Below are 26,240 nucleotides of genomic sequence, written 5' to 3' on the forward strand. Positions count from 1 at the left end.
TGTTTTCATCTTAATTCTTAATTGGGAAAATCTTTGTGCTTTTCATTAGCTATAGTATTTACTCAAGGAAATTAAAATTTGAATATTGTGATTTAGCCAACTTATTTTAAATAAATTCTCACTTATTATACCATCCATTTGTATGTGGAGACACCCCAACCCCATATCCAAAGAAAAAGGGGGAGGGTAGGGAAAGAATAGGGTAAGAGAGAAGGAAGGAGGGAGGAAAGAAGGAAAGACAGATGAAGAGGGAGGGTGAGAAGAATAAAGGGAAGTAGGGAGATAGAATGGAAGGACATAATAGCTAATACACATTGCTTTCTGCTTCCAGGTAAGTGTTTTACATATTTTATCTTACTCACTGCAGCAACCCCATAAGATAGCCTTATTGTCTTCTTATTTTTTCAAATGGGAAAACTGGGGAACAGAAAGTTTAAATAAATTCTTGGCTAGCAAGTGGAGCTAGTGATAGAACCATTTTTCTTGGTTAAAGAATGTGTCATACTAATCTGGTGTTTCATTGGTGACGAGGTAAATATGGTTTAATATTTACTAAGTGGGATATTAGAAACTTGATCAACTCAACCACTTCTCTTCTCCTCATTATTGCTTAAAAGAGAATAAAGTCTTTGGCGACCTAAAAATTTCTTGCATTTTAGAAAGAAAAATGTGGCTGAGGAGAAATGAATAAAAAAATCTACAGATAAAATTGGCAGACAAATTAAGTACATGAACTATCAGTACCACTGTAGTTTAATATTTATTCTTCCATTTGTTCAGAACATCAGTCTCTAAATAAAATAAAATAAAATAAAATAAAATAAAATAAAATAAAATAAACTGGCACCATGAGAAGTAATTTTATACATATTTCCTTAATACTCTGAGTATTATTTCATTTCATCACATCAACATTAAAGAAGTGGACATATTGCCACAAAAAAAGAACCTCCTGAGATTGAAGAACTCTTTAATGATTAATCTAGCAACATTCTCTTTGATATGTCAAATAAAGGTGAATGCATGAAACCAAGTATAGTAAATCTACATAAAAGACTTAAATATCCTATTATTTATACATCCTTATAAATGTCAAAGGAATGTCAGCAGTTGTCTTAGTCTGTTCAGGCTGCTATAATCAATTGCCATAGATTAAATGGCTTATAAGCAACCAAAATTTATTTCCCATAGTCTGGAGGCTAGTAGTCAAAGACCAGGGTACCAACATGATTGGGTTCTGGAGTTTTCTTCCAGGTTGCAGACTGCCATCTTTTCTCTGTGTCCTCACATGGCACAAGGAGCAAGGGAGTGCCTTTTGTAAGGACACCAATTTCACTCATTAGGGCTCCATCCTCCCTGACCTAATATCCTGACCTAATATCTCCCAAAAACTCCACCTCCTACTAGCATCACATTGAGGGTTAGGATTTCAACATTTACATTTGTGGTGGGGGGGACACAAATTGTCAGTCCCGACAGATGAAAATCAGAAAAAATGGCATTTGAGAAGAATATGATATGATCTAATGCAGAGGGTAGAGTACAGATTCTGTCACCCAACTGTGTAGGTTCAAAGACCAGACCTGGTATTTACTAACCATACGATCTTAGGCTCAGCAGCCAGCTTCCTAATGTATAAAATAATAGTGCCTCACAAATTGGTTTTCAAGATTAAATGAGTTACTTTTTTTTAAGTTTCTAGTAAGTAGTATACAAATATTAACCACTTTATTGGTCAGGATCCAGTTGGGAAAAGAGAAAGCTACTCTAGATCTTTTAAACCATAGAAATTTAATGTAAGAAATTTTTCACAATGGTGTTGAAAAGGCTAGAGAAGCAAAAAGAATGGAAATTGTTAGAAGACACACACACACACACACACACACACACACACACACACACACACACACAAAGCAAAAAGGAATAAATGACAGCCTGATATCAGGAAATTGCTCAAGCCTATTCTCTTGAGCTACTACTGACCTACAAGAGGTTCTTACACTGCTGGGTTGCTGGAGTCTTCATTTGTCCTGTCCCCCGCTGACACTATAGCAAATGGCAGCAGGTGTAGCAGCAGTTGGAACCAGCAGTGAAATGTTTTCTTTCCTCTTTCCTTCTAAGCTGCCACTGGCGCCTCCTGCTGGTTGAACGTAAAAGGAACACAGCTCACAAAGTAGTCTGGGAAATGCTGTCTTGCTAGCACCCAGCTTCATCTGTCTAGAAGATAATTAAGCTGAAGTCTAGCCTGAATCTGACCCTATAGGGAGCGCTGGGGCATGAATGGCACCACAGACTTATTCCTTTCTAGGCAAAGAGGCTGGCCTTTTTCTCCCTATTATCTTTGCATTTTTGATGGCTGCAGGGAAGAGCCTGATCGCCTAGATATTTCCCAGATAGACCGGGTGGCTCTTGTCACCTAGAGCCATTCGACAAAGGGATAGAATTCATTAGCTGTTAGCAGCCAACACTCACAACTGGGATATGGGTGCATTGGCTCCTTAAAACAAAACCTGTCCATTGCTTTCCTATCCTAAAGTGGCCTTGGAAATTGTGGCCTAAGAATTTACAGATGGGAGTGTATACTGCAGAACAGCACCTGCTGGTATCTGTGAATATTTTAGTGTTGAAGTTTCAAATTCTATAAAAAGAAAGAAAATCCACCAACTTTAAGAAAACTTTAAATATGGAAACTTACATTAAACACTTGCATATTAAAGATGCATTGCTTATATTGTAGAAAAACCACCAAAACTTTCATTGAAAGGAGTCCTTAGAGATCATTAGCTGCTTCTAAGTTTTTCCCCCCTCATTTCTTCTGGATTTCATCACTGATCTGTCACTAACCTTCTCATACCTGGAATAGCTTACAATCAGACTGAAGACTCAAAGCCACCCTTAGTCCCATGACAGTAATAAAACCATTGAGACTAATGAATATTCTGAAGTTCTAGAACAGGCGCTTTTGTTGCTTGTCTGATAACTCCATTCCCCACCTACGAAAACTTCTTTGTTGCAATAATAGCAATAATTTTTACATGGTTGTGATAATCAATGGCATGCTTCTGCCTGAGAACTTTCTGCAAACTTTTGCTGGTGGTATTTTTCAGTCCCGTAATACTATGAAAGTTGAAATGACTTTTGCACATCATCCAATTACTCTCCCTGTTGAAAAATAAGAACATTGAGGTTTATAGAAATGTAATGACTTCTCTAAATCATCAAGGCTCATTAGGGGTGGAACAAGAACTGGGCATCAATTCTCCCGTGAAGCAGTTTATTAGTCTCTCCACTGCATCACACATTTTTGCAGTTCTGCTGTTTATTACAGGCCAAATTCTAGATTATCTATTACCTATTTATCTGTCTAATTTATTTATATAAAAAGGATTAAACTGGTTTGCGAAAATAGGCACAACACAGTGCAATTTTAAACATTTAATACATGAAGTGAAAGGAAGATGAATTTGGTGAACATAAACTGAAGCCAGGATTGAGGGCAATGGGCAAAATGCATGTTGTGGGACTTTTCCTGCAGCTAAACATGAGACATAGACACTAATTAGAATCTAAGATTTCTACACTGCAAAGGAAGAAACAGATAACATTGGGTAACTAATTTGGGTAACTGAATCTTGGTTACAGTGGATAACAGTAATCATAAAATAAGAATAAGCCCGTTGCAGACAGAAACAGACTCATAGATACGGAGAACAAACTGATGGTTGCCGGAGAGGAGGGAGGAATGGATGAAAAAGGTGAAAGGGAATAAGAGGTACAAACTTCCAGTTATAAATAAATCACGGGGATGTAGAGTACAGCATAGGGAATATAGTCAATAATATCATAATAACTTTGTATGGTGACAGATACTAGACTTATTATGGTGATCACATCATAAGACACATAAATGTTGAATCGCTGTGTTGCACACCTGCAAAAATATAATATTGTATGCCAACTATAGACTTCAATAAAAAATAGAAGCCAGTTGTTCAAGAGAGCAGTCAATACTTTGACAAAATTGATAAATTGTTTTCTTGAAGAAAATGGCATCTCTCCAAAGAAATAAATTGCAAATAAAATCAGCTTACCACTATTGCTCTTTCTGACCATATGTTCTGTCAGAATCTAAAAAGAAACTAAGTAGAACATTTTGCTCATTATAGTTTTACAAGGTTGTAAATAGATCTTTTGTGATATTATCACTTAAAACACAAATATCATTAAGCTTCTGCCTTACTATAATTATTCCAGTATATTTAAGGATATAGTCTTATATAAGGTCATCGTCAGCAGTAAAATTGCTGCCTCAAATATCATGCTCTAACTGAAATTTGAAACTGTCATTTTAAGGTGAGCAGGCTGAGGTTTATGGGACGTTTTGAAGTTGTAAAGGTCATCCAAAGTCTGAAAGATTAGTGACTAAGCCTGTGCTCACAGATAGCAGTCATCTAAAGATTATACGCTCTAGAAATAAGCTCAATTGATTCATTTAAACTCTACCTAGTTTCTTTAACCATTCTTTGAATATAGTTTATTATGACTCCAAAAATGATTAAGAAGTTTATAGAAAGGGAAAAAGAGCTCCAATTAGATCTATACCATTTCTAGGGCAAGCTCACTACCATTGCATAGATAGAAGGCTGCTTAGTAATTTACTGTGAAAATATCACTAGTTGATGAGAGCAAAAAACCTTTAACTTTAATCACTTAGGAACTCAATATTATCATTTCACCAAGAGATTGATTCAAATCAGCCATATTGTTACTTTTGTATGTATTAGCTGTAGCTTCCCATAGCATTCAGATTCATGTTTAGGTTTATTATACTGTTGCTTATTTTGTCTCATATTTCATTTCAATAGTCCTTTGGGCCAGTCAGGTAAGCAAATTTCCTGTCAAACGTATTTTTTCCAGGGATCATGAGATGGACTACCCTATTCAAAAGACACTGATGTTGGAATCATAAATCATAGATCAGAAAAATCAAATTCCACTTTTTATATCAACTTGATGGAAAAAAATTGTTTTATTTTTCATGAGAGATAAAGGTAAAAGATTTCCTTGTGGCTTCAGTTGTCAATTGTCTTCCCAAGATTTCAATTTCCTTCATCTTTCTAGTTCATTCTGATAATAGAACCTGTTTCTACATAAATCAGCAGATATAGGAGTTTCAATATTTGTTAGCTCTCTGAAGTTCCTTTGCTGAATATTGGATACTTATGGTAAAAAGATGGGTCACCTGTTAAATATGTTTTGCCACTTCTTTATCATTCCTCAGCAAATCATCAAACCATAGCCCCCTCTTTCCTGAGAGACCAAAATGATCCTTCCGCCACCTATCAAATTGCCCTTTTTTTCCGTGTAGCATTGGAGACTATTGCCTAAACAGCTCTGAAAACACCCCCCTTGAAAAATAGTTTTAACTAATGCCTCACTTAGAGGGCTGTAGAATTTATAGTCATTCTTCTTTTAAGCATCATATTTTTCTACTTACTATCTTCTTGATAATGCTCTGAATATTGCTTTACTATTTCAAAAATTGCCTCTTTTTGACATCCTTCTTGGATTAGTGTTGTTTTTTTCTAAATCTATGTAGCAATTTATCATTTTTACTAATGAGTTAGAAAGAAGAGAGGTGGTCCTTAAACCCTTTCACCTTGCACTCAAACAGATTGTCCAATCTGTTCTCAGAGCACCAGTAATTGGGAAATATTTTAGTCAGCTTTGACTAAACACAGCATATATCTGCATGTTACTAGAATAGTTATTAATGTTTCCATATCAACAATTGGGACTCAGATTAACTTTTATCCTCTTTGCCTATTCTGCACACACACACACACACACACACACACACACACACTGCTCATCCCCTATCTTTAAAACCCAAAAACTCATTACAGACTATATGGCAAATGATCTATTTTTAACACTTACTCTATTGTGGTTGCATAAATCAGGAAGCATTCCCAGAAGTGGAACCATGAAGTGAAGTCATTCTAATCTCTTTCTGATGAATCTCTGCTAATTAGGCAAAATATGAATCATGTCAAACTCCTTCCTGAAATCATCGAGTACTCAAAGATCCATGAACCAAGTATCTCAAATAACACAATCACTTTGCTGCATCTCCTTTATCATGGAATCCTTGGGTTTATCGTAATATAAGTCTACTAACTTGCGAGTATGGCTTTATAGACACATATCCAATCCATAGGTTTACTTGCTGTACCAGCTAGGTTCCTGGTAAGAAAACATGCCACACTGAAACTGAGTAACTTGAAAGGAGTTTACTAAAGGGGTGATTTACAGAGGTGTAGATAGGGTTTAGGAAACTTAACAAGGGATAGTGTTGACGTTGAGGCTAACAAGTGAGAAAGCTGTTATCCCTTGGTCAGAAGGGGAAGAGTGGGAACGGTGACTTGAACTTGAGGAGGACATTGGTATGAAGAGGGATTCCTGAGAGAAAGTTTGGCCCTCAGAAGAGGGAGGCAGCCAATCTCCTAACAATGCTTCCCATTGGCTCAACCCAACCTGAATTCAGAGGACAGGGAACCTACATCTAGATCAACATCCTGGGGCATAGAGTAGGGTAGAAAAGAGTGGAAAGTGGAACTTGAGGAAGTAAGTGGAAAATATTCAGCAGTCCTTACACTTACAAAAGGTAACCATGTGAGGCAACATGGCAGACATAACAAGACATCTTTCAGTCCAAAGCAGAAAATTTGAGCTCTAGAATGGCATTTTGGATGTGGGAAATCACTTGCACAACCTACCGTGTCTCCCTGAAAATAAGACCTAGCCGAACAATCAGCTCTAATGCATCCTTTGAAGCAGAAATTAATATAAGACCCAGGCTTATTTTACTACAAGACTGGGTATATAATATAATATAATATAATATAATATAATATAATATAATATAATATAATATAATATAATATAATATAATAAATATAATACAGGGTCTTATATTAATTTTTGCTCCAAAAGACGCATTAGAACTGATTGCCCGGCTAGGTCTTATTTTCAGGAATACACGGTATCATCATATCTTTACATCAATTTCTGAAATAACCTTTTTTTGCACCTCCCATATGGCCTTAAGTAGTCGTGTGCATAGTAAATTCTCAGTAACCTCATGTAAAGTCACTGAATACCTTTCCTCTTATGTTCCCTATCACTGTTGTTAGCTTTTTATCTTGTATGAGTTTCCATCAGCAATGTTTCAAAGTTCTGAAAATAGTCATGTATCCACACATAATGGCATGTCAGATTTGGACAAATAATACAGAACGCTGTATTTTAAAAGAGTGATCAAGGCAGGGTGATTGCTGCCACATCCAAGAGAAGCGAGGGCAGCAGAAAAATCACCTCTGTCAAATGAATTTATGTAGAAAGACCTCTTGGAATCGTTTGCAGTTTTATTGTGACACTGTTTCACACAGTTGAAATGACATGAATGGAAATGTTCAGTAGAAATTCAGAAACCATTTTTCTCAATTTCACCATGAAAAAAAAAGAAAGTAGTGCCAGCCAGTTTCAGGGGGAAATAGATGCAAGAACTTCTTTTCCTGCCCCACAAAGATGAATTGACTATAGGATTGCCATTTGAAGACGGTAGTCTCAAATTCTAAGCATCTTTGTGGTATTTTTAAAAGCCCATATCTCCTGTTCTGATGGAAATGCACATGCTTCACTCTTCTAATACTTGTGTGTGTGTTACATCCAAGAAAAGGATTTATTTTTCTCCTCTAAAATTTCAGTATCTCAGGTGACCTATGGGAAAAAATCTGTATTAGGCAGTGCCCAAAATGCTCCACATAAGTATACTGTTGTATTACTTTTTAGGCACAGATGCAAACTCTTTATGTTCTAGTAGCTAATGAAGATAACGGTTTGCTTTGCATGCAATTTTGCTTCCTTAACATCTTTTATATTGAAGTCACTCTGACACGCAGCACATCCTCCGTTTCAGTCACTGACCCATAAAGTACAAACGAGAGCTGGTAAAAGGATAGCAGTGTGCATTCTGAATAACTTGCTGGGAAATGCCTCAAATTTGAAAGACATTTTAGCAAAAACGCACCTACCAATTCCATTAGTAGAGAAGCACAAAGAGAAGATTTGAATTAAACAACTGCTCTTGCAATATTTAAAGCTATTTTGAGCTACATTTAAGCTTTTGGATGTGGTATCTCACAGTTTTTGTGCCAGCAAAATGCAAGACCCTATTAGTAAAACCCAATTAATGGTAAACCATATTTCTCCTTCACACTTTGCTCCTAGTGTCATTTATATCTCAACACCATATTTTAATAGCTGTCTTCATTTCAAGAAACATACCAAGCAAAGGTAATTTAAACTAGTTTTATGATACAAGTATGACATTTATTTTTCTATTTTTCAATTACATTTGACATTCTACATTATTTTATATTAGTTTCAGGTGTATAGCATAGTGGTTAGACATTTATATGAGTATAATTTACGAAGTGATTCCCCAATTAATCTAGTACCCACCTTGCACTTTGCATAGTTATTACAATATTATTGACTGTATTCACTATGCTTTACTTTACACCTCCACGACTGTTTTGTAACTGCCAATTTGTACTTCTTAATCCCTACACCTTTTTCACCCTGCTCCGCAACCCCCCTCTCACCTAGCGACAATCAATTTCTTCTCTGTATCTATGTGTCTATTTTTCTCTTGTTTGTCATTTATTTTGTTCTTTAGATTCCATATATAAATGCGATCATATGGTATTTGTCTCTCTGTCTGACTTATTTTACTTAGCATAATATTCTGTAGGTCTATCCATGTTGTCACAAATGGTAAGGTGTCATTCTTCATTATGGCCAAGTAATATTCTATTGTGTATATGGACCACTTCTTCTATATCCAATCATCTATTTATGGGCACTTAGGTTGCTTCCATATTTTGGCTATTATAAATAATGCTTCAATGAATGAAAATAAAAGTACATACATCTTTTTGAATTAGTGTTTTGAATTTCTTTGGATAAATATGCAGAAGTCCAATTGCTGGGTCATAAGGTAGTTCTATTTTTAATTTTTGAGGAACCTCCATACTGTTTCCATAGTGGCTGCACCAATTTGCAATCCCACCAACAGTGCACAAGGGTTCCCTTTTCTCCACAACCTTTGCCAGCACTTGTTTCTTGATTTATTGATGATGGCCATTCTAACAGGTGTGAGGTGATATCTCCTTGTGGTTTTACTTTGCATTTCTCTGACGATTAGTGACATTGAGCATCTTTTCATGTCTATTGTCCATCTGTATGTCCTCTTTGGAGAAATGTCTATTCAGGTCATCTGCCCATTTTTAAATTGAATTGTTTGTTCTTTTGGGGTTTAGTTGTATGTGTTCTTTATAAATTTTGGATATTAACCCCTTATTGGATGTATCATTCATGAATATCTTCTCCCATTCAATAGGGTCTTTCCATTTTGCTGATGATTTCCTTTGCTATGCTAAACCTTTTTAATTTGACGTAGTTCCATTTGTTTATTTTTTCTTTTGTTTCTCTTGCCCAAGGAGATATATCAGAAAAAAAAAAAAAAAAAAAAAAACATTACTAAGAGCAATGTCAGAGGGTTTAATGCCTATATTTTCTTGTAGGAGTTTTACGGTTTCAAGTCTTACATTTATGTCTTTAATTCACTTGGGGTTTATTATTGTATATGGTGTAAGAATGTGGTCTAGTTTCTTTCTTTCTTTCTTTTTTTTTTTTTTTTTTGGGGGGGGGGCATGTATCCATCCAGTTTTCCCAACACCATTTATTGATTAGACTGTCTTTACTCCATTGTATATTCTTGCCTTCTTTGTCATAGATTAAATGATGATACAGATGTGGGTTTATTTCTGAGCTCTCTAATTTGGTTTCATTGATCTATGTGTTGGTTTTTATGCCAGTACCATGCTGTTTTGATTATTATAGCTCTGTAGCATAGTTTGATATCAGGTAGTGTGAGACCTCCAGCTTTGTTCTTTTTTCTCAAGATTGCTTCAGCTATGTGGGGTCTTTTTTGGTTCCATATAAATTTTAGGATTGTTTGTTCTAGTTCTGTTAAAAATGAAAAAAAAAAAAAAAACACACTGGTATTTTGATAGGGATTGCATTGAATCTACAGATTGTTTTGGGCAGTATGGACATTTTAACAATGTTAATTCTTTCTATCCATGAGCACAGTATATGCTTCCATTTATTTGTATCTTCTTCAATTACTTTCTTCAATGTCTTATAGTTTTTAAATTTTTAAAATTTAACCCTTTTGGTTAAATTTATTCATGGGTACTTTATTATTTTTTATGCAGCTATAAATGGGTATGTTTACTTAATTTCTCTTTCTAATATTTCATTATTGGTATGTAAAAATGCAACCAATTTCTGAATATTAATTTTGTATCCTGTTGCTTTACTGAATTTATTTATCAGTTCTAATAGATTTTTGGTAGAATATTTAGGGATCCTTATATATAGTATCATGACATCTATTTTCTTTAAATAAGGGGTGTTTTTCCCCCTTTGTGTCAACTTCAGCCTTTTTCTCAATATCTCCTATAGCATACATTTTTGTTCACTTGTGCTATACACATCATGTTAGCATGCTCTGTGAATGAACCTATTTGTTTCTGACCACTTTTTCAAATTATATTTTTATTTTGGGTTTTTTCGGTTTTGTTTTTTGGGAGGGTTTTTGCATGTATATTAAATTCCTGAAGCTGCCTTAACAAAGTACCACAAACTGTACTCAAACAATAGAAATCTATTGTCTCATCTCACAATAAATTCTGGAGGCTAAAAGTCCAAGGTCAAAGTGTCTGCAGAGATGGTTCCTTCTGAGGGATGTAAAGACAAATCTGTTCTATTCCTCTCTCTGGGCTTCTGGTGGTCTGCTGGCAATCTGGCATTCCTTGGCTTATAGATGTATCACCTCAATTTCTACCATCATCTTCACATGGCATTCTTCTTGTGTGTCTACGAATTTCTCCTTTTTATAAGGGTATCAGTTGTATTGAATTGCAGGCCCACTCTGACTTCAATATGAACTCATCTTAACTAATTACCTATGTAATAAATATTTTTCCAAATAAGGTCACATTGTGAGATACTAGAGGTTAGTATTTCAACATATGAATTTTCTATATACATGTACATACATAAATCCTGATGCTACTTTTATTGCAATCTTATTGGATCTTAAATTAGCATAAGAATAATTTAAATCTTTACCATGATGAGGCTTCCAAAACCTCATGAAATATCTTTCCATTTATATAGGCCTCATATAACTTCAGTCAATTGGTTCTTGGATTTTAGTAAAGAGATTTTGCATATCGTTATTTAGATTTATTCTTGTGTATCAGATATGTTTGATGTTATTATAAGTAATATCTTTCTTGTAAATTTTTTCTATTCATTTGTTATTGGTACATAAACATACAGTTGTTTTTTGTTTACAATCATCAACATGGTAACATTCTTCAATTCACTATTAATGTAATAGTTTTTAAATTGTTTTGGAATTTCTATGTACATAATCATCTTGTTGTACAAATAATGAAATCTTTATTTCCCCCTTAACTATCCTTATACTTTTATTTCTTATTGACTAGGGACTGAATTAAAATATCGAATGGAAAATGTGTCATGTTCCTAATCTTGAGGGGATATTTTCAATATTTGACCACAGCATATGATTTTTTTCCTATAGGTTATTTACTGATATTCTTTGTCAGATTAAGAAAATTCCTTTCTATTCCTAATTTGAAAAATTTTTTTCTTTGTTATTCTGTTTGTTTGATTCACAAATAAGTGTTGGACTTAATCAAATGTTTTTTCTGTATCTATCAATATGATCATATGATGTTTACTTTTTTATTCAATAATGTAGCATATTATATTGATTGATTTTTTAAAAAAATCTGTAGTTATCTACGTGGAATAAACCCCACTCAAACTTGTAGTTAGGACGTTCTAATGTCTGTTAAATAATAATGTCAGACAAATTGATTATAAACTCATTTTGGAGCTTTATTTTGAAATTTGTCACTAAGGAAGAAGTTTACGTACATGACAATTCATATCACTCCTCTGGGAGGAATATTTTATGGAGGAAAATGGCTGCATAATAGTCATTAGATTGGTTAAAACATAATGCAATGGCTGATTAAAACCTTATAGACTCTTTGTGAGATCGGTTAAGTGACATTAGGCTCTTCCAAAGGTTGAGTATAGTTAAAATTTTAGCAGAGGTTCTTAGGTTTACTAATTTCTATTAGATAATTGCTAGAGAATTTATCAAGAATGGCAATTACCTCCTGAAGAAACACTTTATCACATTAGACCATAACATTTTTCTAGTTTTTAGACAATTCTTTTTAATGTCAAAAAAAAAGATCTGATTATTAATTAAGAGGATCATGAAAAGCTATGAAGCCTGCCTAAGATGTCATCCAGTTGTAGAACAAAAAAGCTAATTCACAACAGAAGTTTAAAGGGATGGTAGTGAAAAGAATAAAGATGTTATTTGCTGGTGCCCTATTGCATCCTGTTGATTTTTGTACAAAGGCACATACCCTTTCATCCACCACTTATGTTTCTAGTTATTTGACATATGAGGATAATCATGTATGAATCACAGATAGCCATTAAGGTTTTCATTGTAACACGGCTTATACCAAAAATAAACTTAAAAAATGAGAGAAGGTGGGTGGTGGGTAGAAAAGAAAGAAAATACTTCAATGCTTGTCACCAAAGGAATGATTATACAATAAGGATCCATCAGTAAAACTAATTAATTGTCAGCAACTATTAAAATGCCTATTATTGAATGTTTTCATTAACATTAATACTAACTATACATTGTTAAATGAACAACCAAGAAAGCACATTCCAATACAGTAGAGTCTCATTAAAAATAATGTATGTACAAATAATATATATAAAAATCACATATATAGTAATGTGGAAAGACTTTGTTAAATTATTTCTGGGATGGTAGACTATTTTTATGTTCTTCTTTGTGATTTTTAATATTGTTCTTAAATATGTTTCGCTTTTATAAGAAAAAATAAATATTATAATAATGTACTTTGTTGTAGTTAGACACAAATACAACCTTCCCACATTATCTTATTAAAACCTTTAAAACCCTTTTAAAAAGAAGCTTTCCATCACATGAAGTAAATCTTTAACATGTTTTACTAAATATATATTAAAAGGCCAAGAGAAGAACTCCATTTAACTTCTGTCTTATTTCCTATACTGCCTTATTGAGAATACAGCTTAGTATGTTTTTATTCCGAGCATGTCTGCCACAGGTTGAACACATTATTTAACCATAGCCCATGGCATCCTTTGTACAAATCAAGTGTCAAGTAACCCACCAGATATAATTTATCCAGTCCTCCTTACAGTTGCTGCAGGTCCTGGAATTATAGAGTCACTGGCCATTTTCTCCACAGCAATACTTCGTTACTCTAGCAAGCATTAGAATTTGCCTGAACAAAAGGGACAGGCATAAGAATGCAGTGGAACCAAGTGTCATCTAGTCAACGACGGCACCAGACCTGAAAGCAGAGTAACTATTAGGCAAGTGTTTGAGTGAGGAAATCAGATTCCCATTATAAGTTTGAAGAATGTGGTACCAAAACACAGTCGCCAGCTGCTCATCTGCAAGCCTCAGCTTCTACAAAGCCAGGGATGAATATAGGGTGCTGGATGTCATCAGCTCCTTTCATTTTGGCAAGACTGTGATTGGAAAAAATTATTACTGAATGTGTCAAGCTCAGTGTGTGTCCTACTGATTTTTATTGTCACTGAATAGAATGTCTCAGAGATAACAGACAGCTGAGAAAAAAACTAGATCTTTTTCCCAGAGGCAAGGAGAAAATCAGTGCCGAATTATCTGTATATATATTTTGGTCATAAATAAAGTATTACATTTAATGGTAATACACCTCCTGGATATTGGGCATGATTGTTTACAATAAAATAAATTAACATAAAATTTTATTTCCAGATATTCCATAATACCTCAACATCATATACAAATACTTATCACTATATTACAAAATATTTATTGAATTCATTAATAAAATTCCAAATATCCGGTTCTCTAGGTGAATGCATTATACTAGACAAGCTAATGATCCAAATTATTTGGATATCACCCTTTATGTACTTAAGTTTTCTTTGATAGCTTTTGAAAATTATTGTGTATGTCTCCACCTATTTAAGCCATTATATGAAATACAATGCAAACATTATTGATATATATCAATAAATCATAAAAGTTGGAATATATATATCAATAAATCATAAAAGTTGGAATATATATATATATATATCAATAAATCATAAAAGTTGGAATATATGTCTATACATATATTCCAACTTTTATGATGTTCTATAGATGTAGTAATTTAGGCCATTGGATACAATTCATATTGACCCTCGACATCTGATTTCTTGAGGAAAAAAAAGTTATGATTTCATTGTGCGTATTTATTATTTGTACCTTCTTTGAAATGTGCAGAACTGATTCTGAATAATCTCCATAGCGCATGGATAGTCTTCTGCATATATACACAAAAATTTAGAAAGTTATCTTCTTGACTGTTGCCATTAATAATCTTTGTAGTATTGCAGTCTTCATAATATTAACTACATTATATGTATCATCAAAACATTGTTCCATAACCTCTTCTTTATTAGTTTGAGCTCATCTTCTTTCTCATTGCACCACATTTGTAGATAGGGTGAATAAAAGGCACTTGACTATTAGCATTTATAAAATTGCCATTTAGGGATGGCTTATCATTATTTTCATCTAAAATATACCCAATTGCTACACATTTTTTCCATTCAAATTTCTTTTATGTTTAACTTTTAACAGGCTTCCTAGGTGATCACAAGGACCCTTGAATGTAACAACAAGATAAAACTTTACATTCTCTTAAAGCAATGGAAGACTAGATTGCTTCTGGTCAATAATTCTACTCAGAACAACTAGAAAATCTGAAGAAGATTTTAGAGAGAAACATATATACTTGAAGACAGTAGAGGGCCACCAACCCAACAAGGACTTGTGGGCCTGAGAGGATGTCCAGAAGCATGGGCCTAATATTTAGCGCTCCTTTGCCCCTTGAGCATTTACCTTTTGGACAATAGTAGTTGGGGGAGTGAGAAGTTGAGCAGAGATGTTTGCAGCCTCATAGAAATAGCGGTACCAAAATTAGACCCTAAGACTTGTCAAGGAAAAGGAACCTCAGTAAACATCCAAGTCTGTCAGTTGGCACACCAAAGGACTACAGCCTGGGAGTACGTACACCAGAAATAGACCAGTTCTCTTATAAGGACTGAAGCCCAAATTCTAACTTGTTCAATTTCTAATTAGAGTGATTGGATTACAGTAATCAAGCAATAGCCTAACTGCCTGCCAGTAGCAAAATTAAATTCTTTCTAGATGAATATAATAATTTAGAGATTCAATTATGTTTCTATTTTTAAGCACTAAATGTGGCATCAATCAAAAATAATTAGACTTACAAAGACATAAAATATTTGAGAAAATCAAGAAAAAAATAGAATAAGCACCATAAGAGATACAGATATTGCAATTATAAGGTATGAATTTTAAAATAACTGCTATTTTATTATATATAATTCATTATTTAAAATAACATTTGAAACCAAAATTCTAGATCTAACAAAAATTATCATGAAATCAAAAGACATTATGTAGAATTTCAGAAAACTGTAAACTAAACCAGGAAATTATAGAAATAAAAAATACAATGACTGAAATTAGTAACTCAATGGAAAAAAATTTAACAGATTACATGTTGCTGATATATATAAACTAGAAAGTTCAAGGGAAAAAATATCTATACAGAGAGAAAAGGAAAGGAAAACATACCAAAAAAAGCATAAAAGATATATGGGACACATTCAAAAAAAGGTCAACTATATATGGAAGTTATGATTAAAGATCTAAGTATAAAAGGGAAAACAACAAAGTTTCTGGCTGACAAAGTTTTCTTATCAAGTTCACACTAACCATTCAAAAATTTTGGGGAAAAAAAAAAGGACTACAGTAAAATGAAGAACATATGTTAACCAAAAGACATTATTAATATAGTAAAAATACAAATCACACAACAAAAAGATATTTCTAATATTTACACCAACAAAAGCCTTGTATCTAGAGCACATTTTTAAACTTTAAAACTCAATAGGAGAAAAATTGAGGAGACAATAAAAAATAAATGAGCAAAAGACTTGAGAAGAGGCTTCATAAAAGTTTGCTGTCCTCACAAAACCAAGGAAATTAAAAAGACTAGCAGTACCAAGTGTTGGCTAAGATGAGGAGAAATAGCAATCAATCATACCTTGCCGATGGAAATGAAAATTCATATAGCCACTTTGGAAAACTGGCAGTAGCTACTAAAGCTCAACAAATGCATACCTTATGCCCCAGCAAATACCCAACTCAGCATATAACTGCAGGATTCTGAATTCATGCACACCAACAACCTGTGTGAGAGTGTTCATTGCAGCACTGCTGAGGCTCCTATTCCCATTCCTAAATATTTGGTGCAGCACTATTTGCAAGAGACCAAACCAGAAACAATGCAAATGTTCGTCATACTAAATGTCTATAAACTGTGGTATATTCATAGAATGGAGTAGCATTCAGCAATGAAAAAATAAATGGATTGACCACAACATTCATCAACAAGGATGAATCTCACGAACACGATATTGAGTACAAGAAGCCAAATACAAAATATAACTTAGAGTATGATTCCATGTACAAACAAGTGTCAGAAGTAAGGATAGTTGGTATTCCCTGGTTGGGGGAGGAATTTCTGAAAGGAGGCATGAGGAGAGCGCACATGGGATGCTTTTTCCACAGAGTTCATCATTCTATGAAAGGTTTTGATTTGTACACTTTTCTGAACATATATCTTAAGTCAGTAAAAGTGTAAAACATTTTCAACATGCAAAATTAATCTGGGGTATTAAAAATCAGAATAGTAGTAACCTTTGGGGAAGGGCTTGGGCAATGCATGGGAGCAGGTCTGAAAGGGGTACCTAGGAGGCCAGCAGTGCTCTGTTGCAGGACTTTAGGCATGTTTGGGTTACTGTTTTTACTATGATTTGTGAAATTTTTCTATATTTCAATTAAAATATTTGTGAATAATTGAGATGCATATGAATTTTTTGAATTTTTCTTTGTGTGTTATATTTTACAGTTTTAAAGTGTTTAAAAACACTAATATCACCTCTGTCCAGTTTTCTGCCCTGAAAGGCAAGAACATGTCAACAATATAATCAATATTAAAAACTATTCTAGGCTAGCTCTAAGTGTGTATAGAAATAGAATGAGATCCTTTATCATGAAATGTATTAGGTTGGTGCAAAAGTACTTGCGGTTTTTGCAGTTTTTTTTAACCTTGCAAACCGCAATTACTTTTGCACCAACCTAATATGTGCCTTTATGCAAATATCGCAGGTGTGATCTATCTGAACTAGTGAGCTCTAGCATTTGAAATAAGAGATAAAATCGGAGCCCACGAGATTGAACTATTTAAATTTCAATGGCTTGAAAATAATTTTTGCCCCCTGAAACTCTGAAAGAAGTAACAGTCTTAATTTTAGAAACAGTATCTATGTAATAGGATAGGGGTGATTAACAGCTCTAATCTAAACTGTGGTTTCTTCCGGAATTTAACTCTACCTTAGTCTGCTTAGAATGCTGATGAGTGAGGCCATCAGAGGGCCAGAGGAGTCTCTCTGAATATAACAATCTAGAGAGACCATTCACACAAATATCAAAGATAATTCAGCTTCACATTTTCTTCTGGCCCACTGCCTCCCACTTGTCAGATGACTAGCTGAGCTCAAAGAGAAATGAGATGGAAGCAAACACTGAATAAACACTCAAACACAAACACACAGTGTAATGGGAACAAAGGTGCCCTTTCTCTGGAGCACCACGACTCTATGACTTTGGTGAGAAGAAATGTCTCCTGCTTTAGAACAGAGGCACTGGCACCTTACAACACTATTCGATCAGGACAGAGGAAACAGCAGCGTGACAAGTATGGCTGACAGCCCATTGTTTGCAGTAGCGTCCAAAGGTGGTGGCACTGGTCAAAGCTGGATACTGCTGTTTTTAGACATCGTTTTGACCTTGGAGGGGAGGCCCCAGCTTCACTCGCCATTAAAGACAACAGCAGGCCCTGGAAGAGACTCAACAATGAGCCCTTGGGTTAAGGCTGAAGCTCCTTGTGCATTTTGATAGACTGTAGGAGACACATCCAATTTTTATAGAGGCTGAGAGAAATGGAATATGAGGCCCACGTGGGTTAACATGAAAAAGAAAAATGATTGAAAGTCTCTTATGAAGTTAACTCTAGAGTCTCTCAGAAATACGTGGGTGAGGCAGGAGGAACAAAGAGGGTTGTAAGGATTCCTTCGTTGTTTCGAGTTGGGAAGAAGTCAAGATTACTAATATTAACTTAACCTCATTGAATCCTAAGGTCGATGTTAGAAAACACAGATAACACTACTAATGAAAATGAGCCACTTGATTTTACAGATTTTTTTCCCATTATGTAACTTTGCCAATTTTCTAGTTCTCTAAATAAAAGTTATGACTCATCATTCTCTGACATATTATACCTAACAAAGTAAAATTTTTAAGCTGAAGCTTTTTAGATATGTTCTCTTTGAAATTCATGTCATCTTTTCAAAGCCTAACAGCATAAAATAACATCAAATGCCACACACAAAGCATGACATAGCAAAGGAAGGGACTGTGTAACCCCTTTTCAGATGTATTGTTCAGATTCAACCAGAGTCAGAATCTGTAACATAGTGGCATTTGGAGCAAGGCTGTAACTCCATAATTTCAAAGACACAAAGTCTAACCAATGTCTTGGCTCTTTGGCCTTTATTCTTTGTTACTTTGGAAATATGAATGCTTAAGTTCTAAACTTCCAAAGAAATATTAAAGGAAGAAACTGAATAAAGTGTACATCTGGGTAAAACGATGACTAGGATACTGGCATTCAACTCTTTTCCTTCCAGAACCTAAATGAAAGGGCTAAAAGAATGTAAATTTAAGGAAAAGTCAGTCTCAGCATCAGAGATGGCAGAAGTGTACCAATGACATGCTATGAAATTAGTGTTATTTCTAACAGAAATCAGCCCACTGGGGCTAGAATGAAAGATATGCCTAAGAGCCAACTCATAAAGCCCTTTCCCCAAAAAGCAAGGGAGTGAGAAAATGCCTAGAAGAAATTCTGGCAGAAATGCAGCAACTCCTAAAACATGGAGGAGAAAGGACTAGGGATGAAGATGGCTGAGTTCAGTGGATGAGAATGCCTCCACGACCACTTCCACCTGGTGGGTCAAAGCAACTGGAAAGGAACGGCATGGGAAGGACAAGTGTGACCATGGCAATCAGAGTGAATGGCAGCAGGACTGCCTCCTGGTGCAATAGGACCTTGGCTGGTAACAAGGATCACCTTTGATTTCACCAGATGGGGGAAAACAGAGCTTGAGTGGAAAGTACCAATGTTCCTGGGTGTAGTGCTAGATGTCCCAACTGCCCACACTTCCGGCTTCCTCTCTTCTTCCTTCAGATTACAGACGCACAGAACTGCTCATATAAAATTATATTACTGTATGCCCACAAAAAGATTTACACCAGAATATAACATTTATTCATAAGAGCCCCTAACAACCTAAAATGCCCATCAAAAGAGAATGGATATGAAAAAAAAAAAAAAAAAGAGGATGGATACAAAAGATGGTGTCATATACATCCAGTAAAATAATGCTCATTGAAACAAAAAACATGAATATTGATATATGCAGCAACATCAATGAATGGAAAAACTTTATCTTATAAAAAGGTACACACCAAAAATACATTTTTATAAGAATATCCATTTTTATGAGGTTCAAGAGCAGGCAATACTAACCAATGGTGACAAAAATCAGAAAAATGATTGTGTATGGGGAAATAAGAGAATGAGAGCATGAGAAATTTGGGGGATGATGCTAATGTTTTGTGTCATGTTACTATGTTGGTGCAAAAGTAATTGAGGTTTTTGCAATTATTTTTAACCTTTTAAACTGCAATTACTTTTGCACCAACCTAATATTTACATGGGTTTGTTGATTTGTCAAAACTCAATGAATTTAATTCCTAATAGGTGTGCATTTTATAATATGTAAATTTTAGCTCAGTTAAAAAAATAGAAATTGTCTAAATACCATGACTTAATTTTATTCCCTTCATTGTTTTACAAATCCATAACATCCCTCTAATATTGTAAAGCAATATATATTACGTATTTTCCTGTGTTCTTACTTGAACCTTAACTGGCTTAATTATGTCTATATCCTTATTTTCTTATTAGACAAATTTCTTCTTTATTTTCAGGTGTGTGTGTGTGTGTGTGTGTGTGTGTGTGTGTAGAACTCAAGGGATGATTCTGGATCCATTTTATGATAAAATACTTTCCCCTTTGTTTTTCTAAAAGCAACTCCTTTATCTTGTCATCTTTGTTAAAACACACTACAGGGAAATTACCAAATATGAACAAAACTAGCTTTTCTGTTGGCTGCACCCATCCAAAATAAAGCTGATTTCTTTGGGCTAGACTAAAATCACAAGATAAGAATTGTTAATTTAACTGCTCCAGTGGCTTTCTATGAACTGAATGCTTAATAGGTTTAGAAGGAAAAAGAACTTCTGTTTTATCTTGTTATTATCTTATTCTTGATATTCTAACAGATCCATTTATATAGTAACTTCATGTCAAAAAAAAAAAAAGAGTAAGGTAATCATTTCAACCCTATCAACCTCAAGATACATAAAAAAATGTTTCTTATTCCTTGCTCTCATTTTATGATATTAAAAGTTTTACCCACGCTGTTATTGCTGTTGTAACAAGTCTTGCAAGATACGTATCTTCTGAAAGTAGATATAAAGAGAAAATAAATTATGAAAAGAAGAAATATGAGTCATGGCTATTGAGTTTTATGTTCAAAGAAAAATATGTAGATGAAAGCTGTCTAAAAGATCTAACATCATAAGACTATACATATTTAATGAACTTTATTCTGACCTTCGTTCAGCCTTGCTAGTTGTACTTCGAAAGTGTCTACGTGTAAGGTACAGTCCCCACTGACTTAACTTTCCTCTGTTACCCCCAAAGTTCAGTCAATTCTTATTTCCTATAATCATACGTTCAACATCTTCCAGTATTCATTTCTTTCTGTTCATCCCCAAAGTTGTCACCTAGTTCAGGTACAGTTTTCATCTCCCCTGGATTATTTTTAAAACTTCCTAGCTGGTCCCCACAACCCTAATGCTGCTAGGGCTGTGGTATTAACCCCGCTAACCACTATGTCTTAGTCCATTTGGGCTGAGATAATAAAATAGACGATGTGACTTATAAACAACAGATAATGATTTCTCACAGTTCTGGAGATTGGGAGTCCAAGATCAAGGTGTCTGCTGGGCCCCTGCTTCCTGGTTCACAGATGGCCATCCTTTCACTGTGATCTCACATAGCTGAAGGGTGAGGGTGCAATCCAGGGTCAGGTACTAAGCCTACCCTTAGTGTGCTGCTCTCATGACCTAATCACCTCCCACAGGTCATAGCGCCAACATACCATCACACTCGGGGTTAGGTTTCAACATACGAATTTTGGAGGGACACAAATATTCCATCTAGAGCACACCAACACAACATCATCGAGCACGCAACTTTCTTGCTCCAAAGCCTTCAGACCTTTCCCTATTGCCCATTAGACTCCATCTTGTCTCCTAGAACAGATACACAACTGACCCCAGATTACACAAACACCTTTGTTTTGCCTTCATCCTACATATTCTTAAAACTTGTGATTAAAAAGGTAATAATTCTGGCCATAAAAAAATCAAACCATAGAGCTGTATTAAAAAACATGAGAAAGTGACTGATTTTCCTACATCCCTCGCCCCATTTCTAAGTGGTAGCTGCTGTTAACATTTAGGTACGTATTCTTCCTCCCATAAAACAAAAAACAAAAAACACACCTGCACGTTATAGACATAAAAAAGTAGATTTATGTCTGGGGACTTGCCTTTTTCCCATATAATTTTTGGCTGATTATTTTCAAAGTCATTTATGACTTATCTTATTCCTTTTATGATTGTTTTTCTTTCATTCATAGGCTTTACCGTAATATATTTAATTGGTTCCTATTAATGGCCATTTAGGCTACTTCCATTTTAATACTTTTATATAATATTGGATTGAATATTTGTGTATCTATATCTTATATGCACATGTGTAAATGTATCTAATTTTCTACAAGTCAAATAATTGAATCAAGTGCTCTGCTCATATTTATTTTGAAAAATATTACCTTAAATTGTCCTTTAAAAACTCACCACCCATTTATGACCATTTCCCACCTTCTTCCTTCACAAGAGTAGGTGATACAAATGACTTTAATGTCTCCACTCTAATAGGTAAAAAATGGAATATTCTTTTTAAATTTCCATTTTAAAATTCATGACTGAATTTGAACAGCTTTGCCAATATGTCAGTAGGTCATTACTTCTCTTTTTTTTTTGAACTGCTTTTTTCACACTCTGCCAGAATTTATGGAGTTGTCGGTCTTTTTCATGTTGATTTCTATGAGTTCCTTGTGATTTAATCAATTTTACCATTTCTCTATCAAATTAGATACAAATAATCTGCTTATTTTTGTTGTGTGCATTTAGAGTCAAATGATATTTTGCCAGGTTTTGCCATAAAATAAATTTTGTGTCATCATATTTATCAATCTTTAGTTTATGGAAGTAGTTCTCAAATGAGTGTGTATAAGAAGTAGGTAAGATGGCTATAATAAATACAGATTCTAGGAAAAAGAAGTCAAGGTCATGCTGATTACATGAATAATCTGGAAAGATTTTCTTCTTCCTCTATGCTCTGGAATAGTTTAAACAGATTTAGAAAGATCTTTTCTTTAATGCTAAGAAAAAAATTGCCTGGTAAACTATCTGGTATTGTTATTTTCTCATTGTATATATTAGCTGTAACACTAATATATACACACTATAAAAATAGGAAAAGAAAGCGGTAAAGAAATTTCACTAATACAATGGAAGATTAGTGAGAGAATAACAAAGCATAGAAAATCAAGGTAAATAGAAAAAACAGAGTAAGGTGGTAGAAATAAATCCAAATACATGAATAATTACAACAATATAAATGACTTTTAAAAGACAGTGATAAATATAATTTAAAAACCAAACTGTATATTATTTACGAAGTTCGCATCTAAAATGTTATAATGCCACAGTATGCAAAATATGCTTAATTTTATAAAACTGAAGACAAACAAATTTGAGCAACATTGAGATAATATTTATCCTGGTCAAATAAGCAAAATTAAAAAGAAAAAAAAACAAACTGGCCATCATAGTTGGGCAAGACTGTGGAGCAACTGGAACTCTCGTACACTTTTTTATGGGAAAACAAATAAGCCTTAGGCAACCTCGGAAGCAATTTGGCAATATCTCATAATATTGAATGTATCTATGGCCTACTTTATCATCTAGCAATTCTTCTTCAAGGCGTATGACCTAGAGCAACTGTGACCCTATGCGTAAGGAAACACATACCAGATTATGAGATGGTTCATTGCATTGTTGTTTTTAGAAGGCAAAAAAACAAAATAAACTGCATATTTCACCAGCAGATGAATAAAGAAAGAAGTTGAGATGTTCACACACTGAAGTAATGTAAAACAGCATTTAAAAACACATGAGCTAGCTCTATACATATCAATATGAATAACTGTCAAAACGTAATCACTCTCCCATAGTTAATAAGCATCATTGCAAGGTTAGTTTTTTTGGTTAGATAAAGCTTTTGATTGTATCTCAGCACTTCAGAACAGTATGACTACATGAGCAGCCAAGAACCAAATTTATTGAACTGGCAACTTACCTCTAAGACTGAGACAGAAAGGAAATTTTCACATAATATGCATTCTACTTTATTTCTTTTTTTTTTTTAATTAAAATTTATTGGGGTGACAATTGTTAGTAAAGTTACGTAGATTTCAGGAGTACAATTCTGTAATACAAAATCTATATATCACATTGTGTGTTCACCACCCAGAGTCAGTTCTCTTTTCATCACCGTATATTTGATCCCCTTTATCCTCAATAGTTTTCGACAGAGAAGCCAACAATAATGGAGAAAAGACAGCCTCTTCAATAAATGGTGCTGGGAGAATTGGAAAGCCACGTGCAAAATAATGAAACTAGACTGCTATCTGTCACCATTGTACCAAAATTAACTCAAAATGGATCAAAGACCTAAACATAAAACCTGAAACAATAAACTACATAGAAGGAAATATAGGTACAAACTTATGGACCTTGGGTTCAAAGAGATTTTATGAATTTGACCTCAAAGGCAAGGGAAGTAAAAGCTAAAATAAACGAATGGGACTATATCAACTAAAAAGCTCTGCACAGCAAAAGAAACCATCGGCAAAACAAAGAGGCTACTATTCAATTTTATTTTGAAGTCTTAAAAATCATAGTCCCCGAATGTAGAGCATTGTCAAAATTTGGTATTCAGTTGAATGTTTACTAATAAAATTTTAAAAGATGATCTGAATTACTTCCATGTCATTAGCATTCCATTTGCTTCTATAATGATTTCTGCATCATTTTATATGCAGTAGCACAACTGCATAAAATATAAATACAAAATTGATAAGAAAAATGCAGTATATAAAAAGTCTATCATTTTCAATAGGCAAGCCCATGATTATTTTTCAATATAAACATACACTTTTTTAAAGTGTAGCTTATAAAATAATGATTATTCTTTTTCTATCATACATGATCCTATAGAGAGACAATAAAAAGTTAAACATTTATGACAGAAGGAGCAGGATAATTGGCACAGTGTCTTCTTTCTAAAGTTTTCCAGGTTCCAAAATCATCAGAGATTTTTTTAGCCTGGGGCTTTAACAAGCATAGAAGATCGTTAACCGAAGGTCATTACAACAAACTTCCATGGGAGAATAATTAGTTATAGAGAAATTGTTTAAATGACCACAGACGCACATGCCAATTTAGCTTGGGGTTTTGCATAATCCCTACTGACTACATTTCTATACATTCTAGCAATACTTCAGAAAGCTCACTCTGGGAGAAGGGGCAACACATTTTAATTTTCAAACTCTGTTAGATAAAGAAATTAAGAGGGAACTACCACCATTAACAACACACACACACACACACACACACACACACACACACACCTCCTGGAAGATGCGTGTCTGTCTACCTTAGTTTAAATCACAAGATTCTCTTACCCCATTTGAGACCATAAGCGTGAGAATTTATCACTGCATAAATTTAAAAGCCACACCCTTACTAGATATATGCTATTATACTTTCACCCCCCCTCAGCTCTAAAATGGTAGCAAAGATGACGACTTTTCCCAGGTGTGTGGTGAAATAGAAATTTAACAAACATTTTATGTGTAGCATCTAGGAGAGCTGCAAGAAGTATTATATGTCCTCCAAAATAGAAGCCTTCTTTTTGTTGTTGTTAGAGATGCACATAACACGAACATACAATGATAAATATTAACCAAATGTTTTTTCCTTCTTTAAACCGAGTTTGGTTTAATAACATTTAACTCCTGCTATGTATTAAGCACTCTGATAAGTGAGTAAGAAATAGTTTGTACCCTCAAGTAATTCAATGTTTAGTAGGAAACATAGAAGTAAATATAATTATAATATAATAAATAAAAGAATTATCAAGGGCAGGGAAATTTAATCCAACAAAGTGATAGATGGAAAATTTTAGAAGGAAAGTAACACCTTAGTTGAGTATTGAAGGATATAAGAACATTTTAGAGGTTTTTAAAACTAAGAATAATACTCCAGGCAGAGAGAACAGGCTGAGCATATATATTTGAGAACTATAAACTCTTTAGTTGGATAACAAGTGCAAGGAGTGAAATGTCAGGCACAGATTCAGGAAATGAAGCTCTTGATATTGGCAAGGGCCCGGTCATAGGGACATTATATGATAGGGCCTGATAACGAGAATCCTTAGATACATTTTTTTTTTTTTCTTTAAGGTCAGATT

At 34.2% G+C, this 26,240-nt stretch overlaps 1 long non-coding RNA gene across 3 annotated transcripts in view; it reads right to left on the reverse strand.

Moving 5' to 3' along the window:
- Window positions 1-26,240, reverse strand: part of LOC141570173 (uncharacterized) — a 402,630-nt gene that overhangs the window by 195,944 nt on the left and 180,446 nt on the right. The window contains exon 4 of one of the 3 annotated variants that reach the window (XR_012494128.1): window positions 1,993-2,137. The exons of the other annotated variants lie outside the window; for them this stretch is intronic. This is a non-coding gene — a long non-coding RNA (uncharacterized LOC141570173). Of the gene's footprint in view, window positions 1-1,992; window positions 2,138-26,240 lie in introns of those variants that run through there. 3 annotated transcript variants of the gene reach the window in all.

Source organism: Rhinolophus sinicus, linkage group LG01 (assembly GCF_036562045.2).
Source record: "Rhinolophus sinicus isolate RSC01 linkage group LG01, ASM3656204v1, whole genome shotgun sequence".
Taxonomy (NCBI): Eukaryota; Metazoa; Chordata; class Mammalia; order Chiroptera; family Rhinolophidae; genus Rhinolophus; species Rhinolophus sinicus.